We start from the raw sequence: 24,224 nt of genomic DNA, 5'->3' as shown, positions 1-24,224 counted from the left end.
AGGGTTAATTATAAGAGAAAACCAAAGGAAAAATATATCTTTGTAAGTACATAAATATTAATTTTTTTTATTATTAATGTAAATATTAATTTTATGATGTTAATATAAATATAAATTAATAGTTTTTATCAATAATATATAGTAAATAATATCTTTAATTAGTTATAATAATAAAATAAGCATTATTTCTTATATTAATATAATTAGATTGTTTCGTTTATTTATTAAATATTTCTTGCAGACTTATGGATATAAATAATGCTAACAGAAATAGCAATATAGACAATTCAATAGCAAACAGAGATCATTTTGAGATATTTAATACCATAATGGTAATATAAATAGTGCAGAGATACCAAGCACAGATAGTAATACAGATAGCCCAGTACCAAGTACATCTTCAAAGGAAAATAATCTAAACAGAGCAACAACGAGTCAATCAAAAAAAGTAAATATAAAGGAATTTCTTATTGTAAATTATTGTGAATATCTTATTGTGAATATATAATTAAGTTAAAATATAAGTGTTGAAGGTATACTTAGTTATAACGTAAGATGTTGATTTGTATAGTCAAAATTATACATGTTACACAAACATTACAGAAAAATGAAAGAAAACATTTAGATGCTACTGCTCGAATGTCGGAAAGTTGCCAAGAAACAATTAAAGAATTTGCAACTAATATCAAAGATGGCAATAATAATAAATATAGCATGCAGAAAGAGAGTTGGAGGAATATAAAAAGATTCGATTAACACAAGAAGAATTTGTAAAAGAATTAAAAAGAGCAAATAATTTGAAGGAAGAAAAAAATCAATTGCTGAAGGAAATCTTTACAAAATGAAATTAATATAAGTTAATTATGTAAAGATAAAAATTGGGTATTAAGGAATTAAAATATTTATTTTCTTTTATTTTTTTTATTAACGTTAGAGTTATTAAATATTATTATTAAATATTAGTATTAGTTATTGTAGTAATTTTATATAATATGTTATGTGATTTTTATAGTTTTATATAATATTTGTCATATTTTATTTTGTATAATATTTGTGATATTAATTATAGTTCTATGTAATATTTTATGCAATGTTAATTTTTTCATACATTTTTATTATATCGTGTGATATTATTTTTTATTGATGCTGTAACAAGTTTCTTGCGCTTTATTATTTAAAGAGAAATTGATATATATGAAACTAATATTAAATAAAATAAAAATAAAAATGTTAATTACGTTTAAGAGGATGTCGGAGTCGCCTGTATTATCGACGAAAACACCGTAATTTTCGGAAGTGTGCCATTTTCTATTACCTGTATAGAATTAAAAATCCTTCTCCAGAATTGAAGTATACACGCAAACGGACACGTGAAAACTCCATATAGTACGAGATTTTATATTGAGAAAGAAAAAAGTATAAAATTACATTTTTATTTATCGACATGTTAAAGCAACATGGCGTCAGAGCTGTCAACTTGTACAAATATTAGCCTCTTATAAAAGTTTTATAGCTTTTATGCATAAAACAGAAGTTTTCACGATTGTGTACTGCACCGTAGAATATTGTCGAATTATAAAAACTGAATTTAATTGCCTAATTAATAAATGGCATTCTTCCGAAAATTTCAGTCCACAAGTGCTCGAGATGTCGGTAAAATAAAGTGGAAAAAGCAGCAAACTTAGTTCACAAGCATCACGATAGAGAGTGCTGGAATTTTTTTATTAGACGAGAAGGGAAAATCGTGCATCAGAGAGAGATAATGCAATGATTTGTACGTTCATGCGTATGTGCGTGTATGTATATGTGTGCGTGCGTGCGTGCGTGCGTGCGTGTGTGCGTGCGTGTGTGTGTGTGTGTGTGTGTAGATTTACGCACTAATTTCTTGCAACCTCTCGTATCTTCTTTGTCTCGATAATACGCTTCTCCCATCTCCTATATATACTATATATCTTTATATACTATATATGTCTTTATATATATATATATATATATATATATATATATATATATATGCAAGAAGTGTGAGGGGCCTGTCTTTATATATATGTGTGTGTATATATATACAGGGTGAGCCATTTTAATTAACGCACGCAATTATTTCGGAAACAAAGCATTTTAGAGAAAAATGTTTCAGACAAAAGTTTTATGGTTTCGAGGGGGCCATAAGACGGTATCATTGGTTTGACCTTGAAGAGTTATTTGAAGGTCACATGAAGGTTACCTTCAATTTCTTAAATGGAACCTACTATTTGTCATTGCATATTCTTGTAGCTTATCTCGAGAGCTTTCCAAAACACTATAATTAAGTACCTTTTCGTTAAGTACTTTTTGAGTTATGAGGCTTGAAATAATTTCTTAATTTTACATAAACCGTAAAATATCTTGTAAAATATTCATTTTTCGATTATCTTACCTTAATACTTTTACGTACAAAATAATGAGAGGAATCAACTGGTGTAAAGAAAACACATAGTTGTTTTGAAGAAAAAATATATAATTTGCAATTAACAATTCCATATTTTTTCTTAAAAACAACTATGTGTTTTCTTTACACCAATTGATTCCTTTCATTATTTTGTACATAAAAGTATTAAGATAAGATAATCGAAAAATGAATATTTTACAAGATATTTTACGGTTTATGTAAAATTAAGAAATTATTTCAAGCCTCATAACTCAAAAAGTACTTAACGAAAAGGTACTTAATTATAGTGTTTTGGAAAGCTCTCGAGATAAGCTACAAGAATATGCAATGACAAATAGTAGGTTCCATTTAAGAAATTGAAGGTGACCTTCATGTGACCTTCAAATAACTCTTCAAGGTCAAACCAATGATACCATCTTATGGCCCTCTCGAAACCATAAAACTTTTGTCTGAAACATTTTTCTCTAAAATGCTTTGTTTCCGAAATAATTGCGTGCGTTAATTAAAATGGCTCACCCTGTATATACAGGGTGACCCATTTTAACTTAGGCAGCCAAATAACTCGAAAAATAAGCAAGATAGAGAAAAATGTTTTAGACAAAAGTTGTATGGTTTCGAGGGGGCCATAAGACGGTATCATTGGTTTGACCTTGAAGAGTCATTTGAAGGTCACGTGAAGGTCACTTCAATTTTTTTAAATGGAATACCCTATATATTTTTGTACATTCTTGTAGATTATTTCGAGAGCTTTCCAAAACACTATAATTAAGTACCTTTCCGTTAAGTACTTTTTGAGTTATGATGCTTGAAATAATTTCTTAATTTTACATAAACCGTAAAATATCTTGTAAAATATTCATTTTTCGATTATCTTACCTTAATACTTTTATGTACAAAATAATGAGAGGAATCAATTGGTGTAAAGAAAACACATAGTTGTTTTTAAGAAAAAATATGGAATTGTTAATTGCAAATTACATATTTTTTCTTCGAAACAACTATGTGTTTTCTTTACACCAATTGATTCCTCTCATTATTTTGTACATAAAACTATTAAGGTAAGGTAATCGAAAAATGAATATTTTACAAGATATTTTACGGTTTATGTAAAATTAAGAAATTATTTCAAGCCTCATAACTCAAAAAGTACTTAACGAAAATGTACTTAATTATAGTGTTTTAGAAAGCTCTCGAGATGAGCTACAAGAATGTACAAAAATATATAGGATGTTCCATTTAAAAAAATTGAAGTGACCTTCACGTGACCTTCAAATGACTCTTCAAGGTCAAACCAATGATACCATCTTATGGCCCCCTCAAAACCATACAACTTTTGTCTAAAACATTTTTCTCTATCTTGCTTATTTTTCGAGTTATTTGGCTGCCTAAGTTAAAATGGGTCACCCTGTATATATATATATATATATATATATATATATATATATATATATATATATACACATACAGGGTGAGCCATTTTATATATATATATATATATATTTTATATATATATATATATATATATATATACAGGGTGAGCCATTTTATATATATATATATATATATATATATATATATATATGGGTTATAAAATGATATTAACTCAAACTATAGATGGAAGTACTATTGATAACGATAGAAAAAAGAACAAAAAAAAGGTAAAGAGTAAATCTATACTAAATATGATGGCAAATCCAATTAATTCAAATTAAAAGGAATGAGAAAGTATGAAGAAGGGTATGAGAAATTTAAAACTGTGTATAATTAATAGGATAACATTTATTTGTTGAGATCTTGTTGAGACAAAAACATACATTGGCACAGTGTGCAAATTTGAAGAAAAACAATTTGTGCTATTATTCCAATACAATATATTATCTTTCGAGATTGCTGCTACAATTTAATAGTGTGACATATATATAATGTCAAAACCTCACTTTAACTTAAATTAATTATTAAAAATTGTTCATATATATTATATATATTATATAATGTATATATGTATACATATATATATACACATATATACATTATATAATATATATAATATATATAAGCAATTTTTAATAATTAATTTGAATAAAAATTAGTTAAAAGGCTACAAGGACCAACGCAATGGTGGAATATATGCAAAAATAAAACGGTTATTACAATACAATAACCATATGAAAATGTTTATTTAATTTGAACATGACAAACGCCGCGTTTCAATCCAATTCGGATCCTTTTCAATGTAGATATAATGTCAAAATCTTACTTTAACTCAAATTAATTATTAAAAATTGTTCATATATATTATATACATTATATTATGTATATATATATGTATATATATATATATATATATATATATATATAAAATGCAAAAGAATGAATTTAGAATCTTGGTGGCGCGTATCCCAATGGCGCGTATCCCGGTGACGCGTATCCCGGTGGCGCGTATCCTGATAGCGCGTATCCCGGCGTGGAATATCCTGATGCCGCACATCCTGGTGCTGCGTATCCCGGCGCCACGGGGTAGGTCGGCGTAGAAGTCGGCGGTATTACATATACCGGTGGTGTTGGCATCACGTAAGGATGTGGCATCGATGGCGGCATTATATATGTCGGTGGCGTTATATATGCTGATGATGCCGGTCCGGTGGTAGTGACATATGGACAGCCATGCCTCTTCCGCCGCTCCTTATTAACTGCCCGCCGCACTGCTTCGTTGATACGCTGAAACAAACATAACTTTATATATATTTTTCATGAACACGCACTAGGCAGGAGTGATGTCCGTTGGCGGCGCGGTTATAGATATGCATGTGTGAGTATGATAATTTAAAGTTATACGTATATATACGAATCATGCATTACGTACGTGTAAGGAAGAAATCATACAGCGAAAGAGAAAATTGCAGGAAATATTTCGATATTATAGCATTATTATAATCGTCTTTCTGTCTGTGTATAGAAGCACGTGCACAAAAAAAATTTTGGATTTACCTTATTAAATCGGTCGCTCTCACGTAGTATGTGGGGTGGCGGGGCGGTGTGCGAGACATGTTCCTGGCTCCCAGAGGTCCTTCCAGAGGCCCCCTGCCGGTCCTTCTTGCATCGTCTTAGACATCATCACTCCAGTAATCTGGGGTGATGATGTCTGAGACGATGCATTATTTTGTGCCTGGGAACGCGAGGTACCTTCACTTCGTGCTGAAAAATAAATAGAAAAATTATAAAGATTGTAATGATTAAATTAAAATAAAGTAATAAACTGACACACACACACACACACACAATGAGAGTAGAGCGTTATGTGTAAATATATATATATATATATATATATATATATATATATACACGTCTAACTTATACGCTTTACTCTCATTTAGTTACTTTATTTGAAGTACAAAAGAGTAAAACAAAAGAGACGAAAAAATTATTAGAGAAAGAAGGAAGAGAAAGAGTATAAAAACAATAATACGAGAGATATCATTTACTTACATTTGCGCATCATATATTGCGGCGTATTATTGCGTAGGCGTATGCACGTAGGCTGACACGAGCGACAAGGCGACAAAAGAATGATTCGTATTAAGTTAGCCGGAAATTTTTCAGCCAACCAAAAATCTCCTTATGGAATCGTTTGTATTTCGTATGAAGATGTTTGAAGTGTGATTAAAAACGTTTGTGAGTAATTAGAATAATTATAAAAAATTAATCATTTTTACAGTATGTATGTAGTTAGCCAACATAACTAAATATTAAAAATTCTCCTTATGAATCGTTTGTATTTCGTATGAAGAGTTTTGAAGTATAATTAAAAAGGTTTGTGAGTCATTCGTTTAATTTTAATTAAATTTTTTTATATTGTGAAGTTAGCCGGAAGCTATATAAAATGGACGCCGTCCTGTGATTGGTCGATTCGCTTATGGTAAATACTAAAATTTTCTCATGTGTACTGACTTTAAGTGTAAGCAAAACGAGCAAATTTATCTCTTTTGTAACTTTTAATCCATAACTAATTTATTATTAATTCCGCATAATCGCATAATATATCATGGATCGTGGATAAGCGTAGATAATTGAAATATGTTTTTCTACCAATAAATAAGTAAATCTTTTATAATTGTTTTATAATGTAGTCATCATTCAGAAAATGATCACAATTTGTGATTATGTATTTAATTGTTATTTTATATTCGCTTTCAAATAATAAACTATATAATAATAAAATTTATATAAAAAGATGGTAATATATGTAATCCAATTAATTATAATTGACAAAATAATTTCTTGTGAAAAAATAAAAGTAAAAAATATAGAAGAATTTTTTTTATAGCTTGTATAAAAAATCAGTTTTATGCTAAGTATATTATAATTTTCTGGACTGTAGTAATATTTAATATATAATTTTTGCTATATAAATATATATTTCTGATATAAAATCTATTTCTACAGATAGTAAGATCGGCTGAGTTATGTCACAGAATATCGGAAGGCTTACATCAAAATGCGAGAGAGAGGAGATGGCATATATCAATATGAATCCATTGCTGATGTTGTAAGAGCAAAAATAGATATCTCTGTAGATTTTATTATTTTTGCATCCGAAAACTTGAAAGTTGCCCATGCCTTATCGGAAGTAAGGCCGGTATTCATAGTTCTTATATTTAAGATCGTCTTAAGAACCCATTCAACCAATCAAATAGCTGCAATGCGGTCATTGATTGGTTGAATGGGTTCTTAAGACGATCTTAAATATAAGAACGGACTATGAATACCGGCCTAAGTCTTCTTTTGTATTTTCAAATATATATAAGCGCACATTTTTAGCATATTCTTTTATGTTATCATTTTTTTTGTTAATTATTATTGATTATTATTGATTACTTTGTTAATTGACAATACTTAACAAAGTAATCAATAATAATCAATAATAATTAACAAAAAAAATGATAACATAAAAGAATATGCTAAAAATGTGTGCTTATATATATTTGAAAATACAAAAGAAGACTTACTTCCGATAAGGCATGGGCAACTTTCAAGTTTTCGGATGCAAAAATAATAAAATCTACAGAGATATCTATTTTTGCTCTTACAACATCAGCAATGGATTCATATTGATATATGCCATTTCCTCTCTCTCGCATTTTGATGTAAGCCTTCCGATATTCTGTGACATAACTCAGCCGATCTTACTATCTGTAGAAATAGATTTTATATCTGAAATATATATTTATATAGCAAAAATTATACAGGGTTTAGCAAAAGTGTGGAAACCCCTTAATATTTCGAAAAATACGCATTTTAAAAAAAATGTTTCATACAAAAGTTATAGGGTTTTATGTGGCGCATTACACAGCAACATTATTATAACCTCGAATAGCGTTGTCAAGGTTATGTGAAGGTCACCTCCAACTTTTTAAATGGGACACCCTATATGCTTTTGCATATTCTTGTAGCTTATCTCGAGAGCTTTCCAAAACACTATAATTAAGTTAGTTTTCATTAAGTACTTTCCGAGTTATGAGGCTTGAAATCATTTGTTAATTTTACATAAACCGTAAAATATCTAGTAAAATATTCATTTTTCGATTATCTTACCTTAATACTTTTATGTACAAAATAATGAGAGGAATCAATTGGTGTAAAGAAAAAACATAGTTGTTTTTTAAAAAAAAATGTAATTGTTAATTGCAAATTACATATTTTTTCTTAGAAACAACTATGTTTTTTCTTTACACCAATTGATTCCTCTCATTATTTTGTACATAAAAGTATTAAGGTAAGATAATCGAAAAATGAATATTTTACTAGATATTTTATGGTTTATGTAAAATTAAGAAATGATTTCAAGCCTCATAACTCGGAAAGTACTTAATGAAAACTAACTTAATTATAGTGTTTTGGAAAGCTCTCGAGATAAGCTACAAGAATATGCAAAAGCATATAGGGTGTCCCGTTTAAAAAGTTGGAGGTGACCTTCACATAACCTTGACAACGCTATTCGAGGTCATAATAATGTTGCTGTGTAATGCGCCACATAAAACCCTATAACTTTTGTATGAAACATTTTTTTTTAAAATGCGTATTTTTCGAAACATTAAGGGGTTTCCACACTTTTGGCAAACCCTGTATATATATAAGATTTTTTTACAATGGCATTTTATATATATGTGTATATATATAATTTTTTTCAGAATGGCATTTTACGTACTGCTATATGATACGTACTGTATAACAGTACCAACGATATGGATAGATTTTGAGCGGTCTACATTTCAAATGCCGAAAAAAAGTACACTGCTTAAACAAGCTTGCATCAAAGAATGGTCACTATGTGATAATTGGGATGAATTCACATTTCAGAAGAGCTTTGGTCCTTATGGTATGTTTTATATATTTATATCTTATATTAAAATCTGAAATTTATCTTATTTATCTTATATTAAAATCTGAAATTTATATCTTATTTATATCTTATATTAAAATACGAAATAAAAGTAATATTTATTCGAAAACATTATAGAAACGTACCAAAATGCATGATCGGTAGAAAAAGCATTAAGCGACATGTCTACGTCAGATGACAATATTATCAGCCGGATACAAACAAAAAATACGTTGAAAAAGAGGCTTATCAAAAAACCAAAATTGTATGGCGACACGAGTAGCGAAAGTATTTATAGAACACATTTCTATAATAAATTCTATATTAGTATTGGTTTCGGGTTTAAGCTGCGTAAAGTCTTCATGTAATTCCGACGTTTAGTAAACATTTCAGTTCGCTTCATCAGGAAATGCCTGATACATCAGGTGATGAAGTGAAATGTTCACAACATCGGAATAAAATGAAGAATCTACACGGCTTAAACCCGGAAACCAATACTAATATTTATGTACATATTTATGTACACTGCAAAAGCCTCAAATATAAAAATAAAAATTCTATACATTAAAATTATAATATAAAAATTTACAATTGTGGAAATTTCCAGATGAATCAAAAAACAGTCAAATTACAATGCCCTCGAATTACATTCCACCAATAGAAAGCGGATATGTATCTGACTCACCGAACCAACTGAATGAATTATTAAATACTAAATCAAAAATGCAGGAAACGATGACACATAGTTGTGATGAGCAAGCAAATAAGAAAACTTCAAAAGGTATATTTTAAATTGTTATTACGTAATATAAATGTTATGATGAATGAGAATGTCCATACATACCTTATATTGTTCATATTGCTTTATAGGAATACCGCAAGCAGTCAAAAGCGTGAAAAAAGAGAAAGCAGCTCCAATTTCACACGGTATGCATGAAGCTCATTTTTCTTTTATTTAAATTTTTAAATTTAACTTTTTTACTTATGAAATTAATTAGATTAACAAAGATATTCAATGAGGGTCGAGTGCGGTATAATAGGCGTACTCGATTCTTATAAATACAATATTATCGCTATGTATAATAACACTATATACACTAAAATTGAATGTCTCGATTCTTTTTTACATTACATGTAGTTTTTTAGATTTAATACTTATTCACTGAAGAAGGCTCAAAAGAAGACCCTAAACGTTCGATTTTAGTGTGTCGAATGTTATATAATTATACATAGTAATAATAAAATGTATGTACCGCGCATATATATTCAACTTTTCTTGCCTGTCTTTGTTAGTGTAATCATTTTTTCTTCATTTTATGTAATATAATTATTGATTAATGATGATATAAACATAATTTCTAACAATTGTAGAGACAGCTAGACCAAAAATATTGTCGGAAGTGATAATTTGCCCTTCCACAAGCAATTCATTTCCTGAAATATACAGTATGCACGGAGTAAATGTAGTGGAAAATAATAGAGAAGAAAATTTGGAAAACCAATCAACAGATGTAGAGCATACATCTTGTTGTGGTACATTTTGTTTTATTTACATCACCATAAATAGTATAGTATAGTAAATATAACGCAAAACAAAAGTGATTATTATAAATGTTTAGAGTATATATTATTATTATAAGTAATTTATTATTATAAGATTGTTATTATTATAAGTAATTTAAGTAATTATTATAAATAATTATAATAGTTCAATTTAATAATTTTGTTTGCTTGTTTTTGTTTTTACTCCCGATTGCTGCCAACCTACGGTTGGCAAAAAGACGGAGGGAGTATGCGTTTCACCGAGCTCGGATCGGTTGTTACCACTTTTCTTGATAACAATAATATAGTTCGGTGTCATCTTTTGCACATCAGTTTTTTATTAACCAAGGATGCAATAGAACATATAATTATCATTCTTTATTCTATTAATAAAAAGCGGAAAAACAATATTATTTCGCCGATACGTTCTCTCATTGGCTGCGAGCAAAACTAAGAAGCAAAAATGATTCACCAATAAGATTCGTTCTAAGCATCCGTATAGGGAATAATATAGTTGGGGAAGTAGTGGCGGCAATAATAATTGACATAACCCTACATGTCAAATTATTATTGTTGATTATTGATAATAAATTGTTGTCAATAAAGTTATTGAAAAAGTTAAAATAAACATGGATAATAATATGGATATATCTGAAGAAAATGTTCCTAAACAGGTAAGCTTTTCTCTCTTTCTATTATTAATAATAATTACTTTTATTTGCAGCAAAGTCATGATAACAAATAATATAATATAACATAATGAGAGAAAATAATATTCTGCGTAGCCATATAATTATGATTATATGATATTTCTATAATCATTCTTGGCTACGCAGCAAATATATAAACTTCTATGATTGCAGAAATACTATATAATCATAATCATAATTATGTGGCTACGCAGAAGATTCTCTCTCACATTATGTTATATTATTGTTGTATTATTTATTATTATGACTACGCTACAAATATATAAACTTTTACATAAATAATATAACAATGCAAGAGTAAATAAGTATCCCCGACGCAACCACCTCACCACCTCATTTTAGCTTCACTAGGTTGTCCTCAAACACCACTTTATACCTTTTTTCGACGCACGCTCCGACCGAAAACAAATTCTTTTTAAGCTTCAGCACGTGTAAGACATTTTCGATACTCGACTTTACCCACACACCGTTCATAAGCTTTCGTATATTTACTTTCCCCACTCCAACAACGTTACACTCTTCGTTATCACCGAGTAGTACAGTGCCTCCTCGCGAGTCTTCGCGGTACTCCGTGAGCCACTCGCGTCGAAAAGTCATGTGCGCCGATGCCCTACTGTCGGTAAGCCAGATCTCTTTCTAGTGAGCATTCTGCACCTCTCCTTTCGGCCCACACGACAGTCCCGAGAGTTTAACCGCCGCGGACTCCTTTGCGACCCCTTTTCGTTCACCGATAAACGATAAGCGTCTTTGTCTTCAGGTTCACTTTTCCCGCGCTTTTCGTTCTTGCACTCACGAGCCATTCACGAGCATTTCATGGCACTAATGCCCCATTTCATGGCACTTGTAATACTCGATTTTATTCTTAGAATGTTTCTTTTTGGATTTTCTATCACCACTTTTCTTTTGATGATTCTGCATTGACACTGCAAGCGCACTCGCTCCCTCATCACCACCCGACTTAAGATTTACTTCCTCTCGAATTAATCTCGTCTGCGGATTAGCGATCGTTTGTCGATTCGGCTCGATGCTGTTCTACGTAGTTCGCAGCGTACTGTATTTCGGCGGTAAGCTCGACAGCAACTTCGATATCACAATGTTACCAGAGATTGTTTCGTCAAGGTCGATCAAATTAGCGGCCGTTTTGCACTTTTGCAAAATGCTGCTCGATCGATTCGTTTGGTCCCATCCGATACTCGTGGAACTCTTGTAGTAGGCCCATTTTATTGGCCACGGCTTTTTGCTCGTGCATCGTGCACACCTTATCCCACATATCTTTTGCGATCGTACACACCATAAGTGAATCCAGACATGAGGGCTCCATCGATGATGTAATGAGAAACATCGCTTTCGCGTTATCGCACTCCCACGTGGTTGCTGCCGCCGCCGCCGCGTCAACCGACCTTACTCTTGTTCCCTCAACGACATCTCGAATGCCTTTTGTTGTAAATAATGCCTTTAAATGGAATTTCCATGCTTGAAAATTCGTTCCATCAAATCTCTTGACGTTTCTTGCCAGGATGTCGTCTGACATGACTGATACGAATTACCTGCATCTTCTCTCGGAATCTTCACACGCGCTCAATCCACGATGGCCGTTGCGCACCGTTCTCCACTGTTCGCGAATTTATTGACCCGAAAACCTTTCTCCTTTTACGCCAGTAACTCAACGCAGTACAGGTGACCTGGGCCCATAACCTGTTAATGCAACTCGGGAGAGTTTTGGGCGAAAGGAAGACAAAACGGCTTTGACTGTAGAAATATATACTTTATTTTCTATTACAATGCTCGCGCTTGGAGTGACTTGTTCACATGGGATGCCTTTAGAGACTAGGCGACTAGAATCAATCGACTACGCCTTTTATCCAACGATTGTGGCGCCCGAACATACTCGAGCGAGACCCGACTCGTTATACACATTAAAGCGCGACAAACCCTTGCTTTAACAGCTTATATACTCGGCCGGGGGATTTCCCTACCTGACGAGTCGCTCAGGTAGGGATACGACTGCGAGAGAGATACGAATAGTCGGGCGAGCGAGTGAGCGAGATAGCATACGTAAAGCGATACGAGCAAGTGAGAAAGCAAGCGTGCGAGCGAAATAGCAAGAGCGAGCGTATAGGGTTGCGAGCGAGATAGCTGATGCGTGTCAGGGAATTAGCGGATAAGATAGAAAAGCAACGCGTTTTAGAAAAATACAAATATATTTATTAGGAACGTTAGAAATTAGTAACGGTGTGTGGCGTCTTGCCATACGCCACAATAGCGCACCGGCATACTACACTGGGCGCCTACCACACGGCAGCCCGCGCGTACGATACGCGCACGGTAGCGCGCATCTAGGGGATTCCCCCGAGCTAAATCGCAGGCCGGCCTACAGATGGCAATGAGGGCAAACCGTTTCGCATAAGTGAAGCCCGGCAGCCTCTGTATATAAGGCCGAACGCAGCGACGGAACATCGAGTCTCAGCTCACTAAGTCTCAGAGTGCGATCGCTCAGTAAAAGACCAGTAGCTGCAGAAACTCTTTTGAAATCGGAGTCTTCGACTACGTGTAACTTTTCGGCAACAAGGCTTACGCCCAGTATTCCGATTAGGGTTCCGTGCGCGCGCATGCGGTGCCAGTAAAGTATCTTATATTAGTAAAAAAGGGCACCCAGCTATACAAAATGTATGAAAAATTTTTGTATACATATATATGTGTGTGTGTGTGTGTGTGTGTGTGTGTGTGTGTGTGTGTGTATAATTGAATTATTTTACACATTTTAATTATTATAAAAGATAAAAAGGAAAAGGGGAAAAGCTTATATATATTCTTTAAATAAAACACTCTATTTACAAATAAACAAAACAAAAATATTTTATTTGGCAGAGATCTCAAAGAATACCAACATTTATTGCAAGGGTAAGGAAAACTGCCAAAAACCTTACCAGTATTCATACAAACAAAAACATTATTTCTTAATTAATAAACAATATATTGATAATAATATAAACAATATAAAATATAACATAAAATTAAAATCTGAAATTAATAAAAATTAAAAATTGCACAGGCTACCAGATACTGAAACAGTTAAAATCACAGTTAAAATCGCTGTTAAAATAAACATATTTTAATAATAAAGAGTAAAATAAAACCTTAATATCTAAGTCTAATAATCTGAATTTAATAACAAAAAGTAAAATAAAATCTGAAAACATAACATTAATAATTTATAATAGCATGCAAAGTTAAAATCACAGTTAAAATAAATATTTATATCACATTTTTAGTTCTAATACTAAAAAATGAAATAAAATAAAATCTGAAAACATAACAGCATGCAAAGAGAGTCATTTGGTTAGATATATAAAATTACTTATATGAAAAAAAAAATAATATAAAAAACAAAAATAAAGACATTAACCATCACATGAATTGCCTGGTTTTGCATATAAATTATGCGGATTATGTAATTTTAAATGCTCGGAATCTACGTCGAAATTAATACAATTAATGCCTTTAGCCTGAAAACTTGATCTTATTGTACATATCGCGGAAACAGTCTCGTTTGATAAACGATTTCTTTTTTTACTTTTAATATCATTAACTATAGAAAAATTCGTTCGGCTTCTGCATTTGAATGTGGAAAAGAAAGGACTGCCTCGACTAATGACTAAATTTGGAAACATTTTTTCGTCATTAAAGTTTTTAAATTCTAATATCTTTTACCACATTATATCTATTTCAAAAGACTCTAATTCTTTTTTCTCTTCATTGTTAAAAACCGATGGTAAAATTGTCCATTCATATGCCAATTGTGTCACATCAATATGCCCTATACGCGTTGCTATAAAAGTTAAATCTTTAAATTGGACTCTACTTTCATTATAAAGAGCAATTTTCGGTACTGTAAAAACATTAATTGTTGAAAAACAGTATCTTTGTACGGCAAACTTTTTAACATTTCGCGAACGGCAGTTATGTAAAACTGTAAACAATTTAATTTAATTTCGTGTGCGCATTCTGAAGGTAATGTTTGTAAAAAAACCTTCACATTCCGGCCCAACATTAATATCATTAACACCCCGAAAATTATTTTCTTCTATATTTAAATCAACATTTTCTAAAACTTTAGGGATTACAAAATTTGTCGCTATTTCGCGAATTAATCGGTGGCTGTTTTCAAACAAAGTATGAATCAAAACCTTACGAGATTGAAAAAGAGCATTAGTTATTAAAAAGTTTAGTAGTAGTAGTAGCAGTAGTAATAAGAACGGGTGGGGCTAGATCAGTCCCTGATGTCACCTAGATCTAAAAGATCTCCTGTAACCCCGTGGTTGTCTGAGGTTATAAGTGGCGATCCAATTTGGCCCTTACAAGAAGGTTATGTAGATCGCCCACCCTCACGTTTTGTAATGCACTGGGTTCAACAAACCCAGACCCCCTTGTGACCCCAGAGTGTGTATCTCCTAAGAGCAAGTGCGGGGCAGTAGCACAGAATGTGAATGCTGTCCTCTTTTTCTTCGCCGCATAGCCGGCAGTCTTTCCGCTCGGCCAGGCCGAGATTGAATAAGTGGGCCCTGAGGGCCACATGGCTCGTGAGCAGGCCAATGGAGATATTGAGCTTCTTTCTGCTCATAGTTAGGAGTTCATCCGTCCTTTTAGAAAGGGGTCGGTTCAGCAATAACTTAGCTTGACGACAGCCCTGAACCTGGCCCCACGAAACCAGATGTTCCCGTTTCAGAGAGTGATGAGTCTTTTACCTATGGTAAAGGGGACGCCGACGACTTGTCTAGCCGGGACCTCGAGGGTGCCTAGCTTTGGCCGTCCGCCACTTTATTGCCATGAATTCCCTGATGACCGGGAACCCAGGCTAAGGTGATCCCATTGGATTCGCCTAGTCTGTTGAGCGCTAGCATGCAGTCCCAAACCACCGAGGACTCAATGGTGGTCTTGGCTAGAGCGTTAATGGCTGCCCTACTATCGGAGCAGATAAGTATATTTCTATTGGTGGCTTTAACTAAGGTTAAGGTGTTTGCGCACTCAAGGATTGCTAGAACCTCAGCTTGGAAAATCGTGGCCAGCTCCTCTAGGGAGTAAGATTCCCTGTGGTTAGTCCTTGAGCCGTAGACTCCAGCTCCAAATCGTCCTTCCGCCCCCGAGCCATCCGTGTACCAGATGTCCCAATTTGGCCGGCAGATTCGTTCCGGTTTACTCCAATCTTCCCTAGAGGGTATCTGGGTTTTGAAGAACTTAGAGACCTGGGATTTCCTAGGTATTCTATCCTGCAGCAGAGAGAATGGGTGTTCATGGAGGAACGATAGCCTGGCATGACCAAGATGCCGTCCTCTCCACTCACCCTGACACTTTAGTCTGTAGGCAGAAAGTTTGGCTGTGCTAATAATAAAGCGGTCCAGGGGTGGAAGACAGAGTGCAATCTCAAGCGCCTCTGTAGGGGTGGTTTTCATGGCCCCCATCGTCGCCCTGAGGTAACAACCCTGTAGGCTTCTGAGTAGGTTCCTGGCCCCCACTTTCTCCACCCTGGGCCACCAGACCACCGCAGCATATGTGAGACGGGGCAGTAGAATGGCTTTGTAGATCCAGAGGGCAATATTGGGTTTAATGCCCCACGTTTTACCTACAGCCCTTCTACATGCCCACATGGAGGTGTAAAATTTCTTACGTTTGACTTCAAGATGAAATTTCCAGCTTGGTTTGGGATCAAGATGTATCCCGAGGTACTTCACCGAAGAAGTGTATGGTAGCTCTTTGCCCCAGAGCCTCAAAGGCCCTATAGGTTCGGGCTTGTATTTTCTGGAAAAAATCATGGCCTCGGTCTTAGACGGATTAACCGTGAGACCTTTGGTTTGACACCAGCTTTGAATAATCTTAAGTGCTTTATTCATGAGCTCCTTAGGAGTTGAGAGAAAGCTGCCTCTCACGATTGCAGCCACGTCATCCGCATAGCCACAAACGAGGACCGCTTCTTGTAATTTGACCAGAAGTTCGTCTACCACCAGGCACCACAAGAGCGGAGAGAGAACGCCGCCCTGCGGGCAACCTCTGGCCGGGAGACCACTCAAAGTTTTATCTCCATAGTCAACAGTCAGAACTCTGTCCGATAGCATGCTTTGCGTCCAGTCGATCAGAGTTTCGGGGATGTGATGCCTGTGCATGGCCTCTTTGATCGCTGTATATGAGGTGGTATCAAATAACCCCTCAATATCCAGAAATAATCCTAGGGCATACCCTCCCCCTCTGTGCCGCAACACGAGACGGACCGCCACAAAAACAACAAGTGGCGGCGTGAACGGACCCCCCAAGCTAGGGGGATTCGCTCACAGTGTCGGGTGGTAGGGGGAGGATGCCCGGACGAATGCCTCAGGCGATATCCGGTCCTCCCCCATATACCCAAGTAGGCATCCGGTGGAGTTTTAGCTGGTATACCCCGTTAAATAGGGGGAGTCCAGCATAACCCACAATCCTTCCCCGAGGATTGCGGGTATGCATAAAGCATTTCTCCACCGATATAAAAAAAAGGGCATACCCTCCAGTCGCCAGCTATGTCTCAATCTTGCTCACAAGGTGATGAAGGGCAGTATCCGTGGATCTGCCCGCCCTATAGGCGTATTGAGAAAGTGCCAGCGTTTGGGTAGTAAGGGGATATGTCCTAATATGGCTGTCTATCAGTCTCTCCAGTGTTTTCAAAACAAAGGAGGTAAGGCTAATGGGTCTGAAGTCTTTGGCCAAGATATGGCCGTTTCTGCCTGGTTTAGGTATAAAAGTGACTCTGGTGCCACTCCAGACATGGGGCACGTGTCTAAGAGCTATGCTAGCCCTAAGCACTTTAACTAGGGGGCCTATCAAAAGGCTCAAACCCTCTTGTAAGCAGGCAGGATAAATCCCGTCTGGTCCAGGTGATTTATAGGGCTTGAAGGTTTTAACAGCCCATTCAACACCTTTGGGATGAACTATCTTCGCCGCTAATGACCAATCCCTGGGTTTATAAACTTTCCTGGGTCACACGGGCAGTAGGAACATTGTCAACCGTTCGAAAACCTGGGAAATGAGTCTCCATAAGGTGCTCGATGGATTCAGTGAGGTTGACTGTGTAGCCTGTGTCGGGACGCTTGAGACATCCCAACTGGGTGCGATTGTCAGAGCTGAGTATTCTGTTTAGCCTGGAGGCCTCTGGAGCGCTCTCGATGCTTGCGCAGAACTCTCTCCAGCTGCTGCGTTTACTTCTGACTATTTCCTTGCTATACCTGCGTTGGGCGTTCCTAAAGGCTTCCCAGTGCGAAGACAAGCAAGAGTTTCTTGCCCTGTTAAAGAGTCTCCTGGTCTCGGATCTGAGCTTTGACAGCTCTTTGTTCCACTAGGGGACTTTGGTCTGGGACCGTATAAGTTTCAGGGGGCAGTTTGCCTCAAAGGCATTCGAGATAGCGTTGCTTAAGCAAGCCGCGGCAGTTTCCAGGTTATCCCTGGTATGGAATCTGGTCGGGACGGTAGTTAGTTTATTCTTCAAGTCTAGCCTGAAGCCGTCCCAATTCGTTTTCCTAGGATTTCGCCTCAGCAAGATCGTAGGTTGCTGGCGAAGGGTGAGGCGTATCTGCCTGTGATCGGATCCTGAAGGTTCGTCTAAGACCCTCCAGTCTCTTACCAGTTCAGACACGCCCTTGGTACAAATAGTAATATCGATTACCTCCTGTCTTCTAGCGTCCATGAAGGTAGGTTCCGTACCTCTGTTTAGGATGATAAGACCCTTGTCCAGGATGAAGTCATGTAGGCTCTCCCCTCTCGGGTTGATGTTTGAGCTCCCCCAACCAACATGGTGGGAGTTAGCATCACAGTCCAGGAGGAGTTCGAGTCCTGCTTCCTCAGCATGGGCAACCAGGTTTTTGACTTTGTCCTGAGGTGGAGGATCGCAGGAATTATAGGGCATGTATGCCGACCCTATGAGTAAGTCCATTGTCTTCCCCTCCTCCAGGTTGATGCTCGTCTGGACGACAGTTAGATCTTAGCTGCTAAGCTGAGGCAGAAAAGTGATATTAAGGCATTTTGCTACAATGCATGTCCTTAGTTTGTGGTTCGAGCAGGCTCTGAAAATAGTTCCACAACCGCCCAAATCTTTGATGGCATTATACAGGAGCCAAGGTTCTTGGATAATGGCAAGGTGTGTGTGCATAGCAGCAGTGCTCCTGGCAAGGATAGCCGAGGCGCCTTTACTGTGATGCAAGTTAATTTGGGTGATGGATACCGTGGAGACTGTCATATTTAGGCAGTCTCCCCTGGTATACCCTCCACAGATTCAGGCTTCCTGCCGCACTCCTTTTCAAGCAGCCTAACGGTTGCCCGTCCAAGACTGCAGCTGGGCCTGAAATTGCAGGACTTCAGGGCGTCTAGAGATTGATCCCCAATCAGACAGGCGAAGTGGGTGCTCGTGGCATCCATACTCACGCTCTTCTTGGTGACGATCCAATCTCCGGTCGCCAATCCTGCGTTTTGTCGAGGAGCCTCAAGGCTTCCTCAGAAGACAGGTCTGGCTCCTCCACGTGTACCACCACTCGATGGGGTTTAGGCAGCTCGTCGACCGGCACTACACGTAGGGAGTTTCCCCCCACCTTCAGTTCGGAGGATAGGCTTTTTAGCCAGTCCCCCGACTGCTCGTCGTCGCACACAAAAACAAAGGCTCCGTCTCTCTCCCAGGAGCCGGAGAATGTGGGGGCTTTTGTGCCCTCGGGTAACTCGAGGATACGCCCTCTGATCATTTTCCTGATCAATCCAGTCCACGACTCCTAGCTTCTTATCAGGAAAGCCCTCCAAAATGAGGGCTAATCTGATAAACCCTTTGGTCGCTTGGGCATATGACCCTTGATCATTGATCTTGGGTCGTTTGCCCTGGCGAGTATCGTTGGGGCTAGGGGTGTTATTCCCCGGCCGGGCGCGTTTAAGCGCCACAGTCGGGGCTCCACCGCTACTGGGCCCAGGACTAAAATCAGCTTCAGCGGGAGGGATTTGGGCTTTAGTAGCCTTTCCCTCCCTCTGAAGCTGTTTCTTGTAGCGTCTCCTTGCAGCTCCGCTATATCTAAATCGGGTTTGGATGCTCCTAAGTTGCATTCCTCCGGTCGTTCGCTCCCTAAGGAAGCCACGCCCTGGAGGACTGTCCATAGTTGTGTCTGTATATTTGTTAGTCATGTCCATGTTTGTCACGAGTACCGCGGAAGCGCGACTCAACCAGAGCTGCGAATGGCTGGGGCTTGGCTAAATACCCCGGAGGTCGCCCGGTATCCGGGGGAACCGTTTGAGACGCAGCACCCCCTGCGCCACGCAGCCGTCGGCACGGTTTCATTAACACCTTGGCTTGGGGGGGTCCCTCTCCGTTGGTCGCACCCGGTTCCACGGCCCCGAGGCTGAGGCTCCCTCCGCCCCCGTAGGGGTTGGGATTCGGCCAGCAGTCTTGGGACCAGTGAACGCGAGGTTCAGTACGACTGACTCCCTCGCAAGCGAGCGAGCCAGTCGCCGCTTTCCCTCCGAGGGGTCACCAGGAAGGAGGGCCGCTGCCTTGGCAGGTCGCCCCCCCCCCTAGTGATCCCTCCCTGCTCCCTTATCTTTAGCGCTCAAGCGCTAGTGGGAGCTCCCAGTCTGAGGGTCGGGAGCTTTCCATTCCTGCCTTCCACTGGAAGGAGTCTCACCTAGTGCTAGCGAGACTCCCTCCCCTATCTCTCTCTTCGCTCATCTGCAATGAACACTGGGGGGAGGTTATGGGGGGGTAATTTTCCTCCCCCTCTTCCTCTCTTCTTTCATCCTTCCCGTTTTTCGGGGAATCCCGGAGAAAGAGGGCAGGGGGGACGCAACACGAGCGCTCAGTAGCCCGTCCGCCCCCCACCCCCATCTCCCTCTTCCCCTTCTTGCCTGGCTGCCACGGGCAGCCAGGGAGGGGGGTGGTGGAGTAAGTGGGATCACTCCCCTCATCCTCTGCAGCCGCGGCTGCTTCCACCGCCGCCTGTTCTTGACGGCGGATCCTCTCAGCAGCCTCCTTCTATGACATGACTTGTTCGCAGAAGGAGGCAGCCGCCTTCCAGCACACTTTGCTGCCGGTCATCTTCATTACGAGGAGGCAGCGAGAGGTCAGGCCCAACTTTATCAACGAGGACACGGCGCAGCCCTTCCCACTCCTGGCATTCGGCCAGGGTGTACTGCGCCGTGTCCCTCACCTCGATGCAGTGGTGGCATTGCGTGGTGCGCTCCTGCTTTACACGATGCAGGTACTCACCGAAACAACCATGTCCGCTGAGCACCTGCGTCATGCGATATATTACCTCGCCCTGAACCCTGTCCACCCATTCCGTCAGACAGGGCCGGATGGCCCCAACAGTCCTCGGACCCGCGGTTTGCGGGTCGGAGAGGTGCGCATCCCATCTCTCCATCATGGACCGTCGGGCGTGGAACCGAATGGCCTTCCTCACCTTCGGCGACAGGGCGTGGACGTTGTTCTCCCGCCGGAGCTCCCCCTCCCGCTCGTATACGTCTTTCCACATACGAGCGAGGAACTCCAGCGGGGGCCACCCTGCCAGCACTGTGACCGCCGCATGCGACACCGTTCGATACGCCCTCGTTACCCTCGCGGCCATGCTTCGTTGGATGCGCCGAAACTTTCCAACGGCGCTCCGCATGGCCGCGAGCTCGTCGGCCCAAATGGGCGCCCCGTAGAGGGCGACCGAATTAACGGTGCCGATGTAGATGCGGCGGACACGGCCATCCAGGCCTCTAAGGTTTGGTAGAAGGCGAGCGAGTGCCGTCGCCATTCTTTGTACCTTGGGGGCCAGGACATCAAAGTGATGTCCAAATCTCCACCTGCCATCCAGTAGGAGACCGAGATACTTTATCCGGTCTTCCACCAGGACTGAGGTATCGCCGATCCGGAGTCTGATCTCGGGTGGCTTTTTGGAGGCGTGCGCATAAAAGCCCAGCGCCTCCGTTTTATGGGCAGCCACCCTCAGACCCAGATCGGCTATTCTGCGCACCACGCATGCCACTGCCATCTCGGCCCGGGCGGTGGTGTTCCCCCATTCCTCCCCCGTAGCCACCACTAACGTGTCGTCCGCGCAGCAGACGACGGGGCAGCCTCGGGGGATAGGAAGGCGAAGGACGCTATCGAAGGCAAGGTCCCACAATAAGGGGCCAAGTACCGATCCCTGTGGGATCCCGCAGCATCTCTTTGCACTACCTGAGATATAATTAGCAATTCCTCGAAGCAAATTTTCACAAGTTTCAGGAAGTTTTTCACAAGCTCTACTTGCTATAAGCGCATATGAATGGCAAATACAATTTAATACAACAAAGACCCGGAATTTCTAATTTTAAACGCGACATAAAAGAATTATTGCAGCCAATCATTACAGATGCATTATCACATTTCAACAATATTTTGTAAAGGAATTTCTTTTTTTTCAAGCATAATTTTAAAAATTTCAAAAATTTTGTTTACGGAACAATCTGTTGCGTCTAAAGATAATAAATCTAATAATTGCGTTGTTACTCTTTTTGTTAAAGGTGACACATATTGTACAAGAATACACATAACTTTAGTATCGGAAATATCAGTACTTTCGTCTATTAAAATTAAAAATTTACAATTTTGAATATATTCAGTAAGCTTTTGCACTTCGCGTTTTGCAATTATTTTAGTAACAACATTTGTGCATTTATCTCGAGCTAGTGAAAGATCTAACACAACTTTAGGCTCTGCACAGATATCTTTCAACAGTGGAACTAAATGATCCGCGGAATAAAAAGAAATATTGTGTTCAGCAAAATATGCTGCTAATTTTATCTCTACGCGTTTCACTTTCTCTATGTGTGATAAAGTTACTCTATTGTTGTTACTGTCCGAAACATTGACATTTAAATTTTTTTATTTTTATTTAATTGTTCCAAATGTTGGACCGATTGTGAATGACGAACTAAGTTTGCTTTAAAACATGTGATGGTTTTATTGCATGCAAGACATAAAGCATTATCTTCCGTAGGATGGCGAGCCAACCATCCTTTAAAAATGTTATCTAACCATGATGTTAGAAAAAGTCTGACTCGATTTTTTACGGCTCCTTTTTGTATATAACCGTCCATTATAATTTATAATAATAAACACACCTCAAATTGATCCTATTACATCTTATTGATCTTCCTATTGATCTTTCTTAACCCTCTCCTGTCATAACGTCCCGCCAAAACTATACACGTAAACACGTATGCTTGTATGTACACGTATGCTTGTACACTTGTATACGCACCAGCACTACCAGCAGGAATGACATGGTGCCCGGTGCGTGTACATTACTGCAATCTCATGATCGCGCATGCGCAGAGCCGTACATGCGCGCGCACGGAATCCCTAATCGGAACACTGCTTACGCCTCGACGACATTCGTCACCGGCGGAGTTGACTACCACGGCCAGTGTCTACGCCCCGATCACCCGGGCCGATACAGCAGCCGTGGAGAGGAGGCGCAGGACCGGAGAGACGAGTCTCCTTCAAGCTTCTGCCGTGGATCTTGCGGCCAATTACGTTGGAGCCTTCACGCTTCACCAGGCCTCCTTGTCAACTCCTGGAAACCTGGGACATACGTATCCGGCGATATACCTCGCCAACTGGACCTTGGACGGTCCCCAAGCCGCTATCACCACTGCCTCCTTCACCACAGATAAGGACGACTCAAGGGACGCAAACCAATCCCTTAAGCCGCGTCCACAGGGGAACGCAGGCAGGCAGCTTAACCACAGAGCAAGGCACCCAATCGGATTCCCACTGGGAAGCGAACACCACTACGACAGCTACGCAGACCGAGCTGACCGGAAGCCTCGTGGACGAGAATAACAACCACTCCTGGGGGCCAATAAAATTTACCAAGACGACCTCACGAATCTCCTACCGAGAACGCTCGCATATAAACGGTCCTTATCAGGACCATTGTAAATAGACTTGAATAAACTGTATATAGATCACACTCTCTCTTCAATTCAGCGGATCCTTCACCCGGCGAGCGTGCGAACATACACAGCACTAGGGAATCACTGTCTTCCCTTAGCGGCGAAATTACGAACACATGGGCGGTGATAGAGCGACTACCACCGCACGACTCCATAATTGGTGACCCCGACAGAGAAACGCTACTGAAGGAAG

General features: G+C 38.9%; 1 pseudogene; it reads left to right on the top strand.

Moving 5' to 3' along the window:
- The first annotated feature begins 8,617 nt into the window (after positions 1-8,617).
- On the top strand, positions 8,618-10,384 carry LOC145967119 (uncharacterized; annotated as a pseudogene).
- The last annotated feature ends 13,840 nt before the right edge of the window (positions 10,385-24,224 follow it).

Source organism: Camponotus vicinus, unplaced genomic scaffold, assembly GCF_025532165.1.
Source record: "Camponotus vicinus isolate PSW18456_S1 unplaced genomic scaffold, iyCamVici1.0 SCAF_2, whole genome shotgun sequence".
In the NCBI taxonomy this organism is placed as follows: Eukaryota; Metazoa; Arthropoda; class Insecta; order Hymenoptera; family Formicidae; genus Camponotus; species Camponotus vicinus.
The sequence above is the reverse complement of the archived record's forward strand: the minus strand, read 5'-3'. Positions and strand labels throughout refer to the sequence as shown.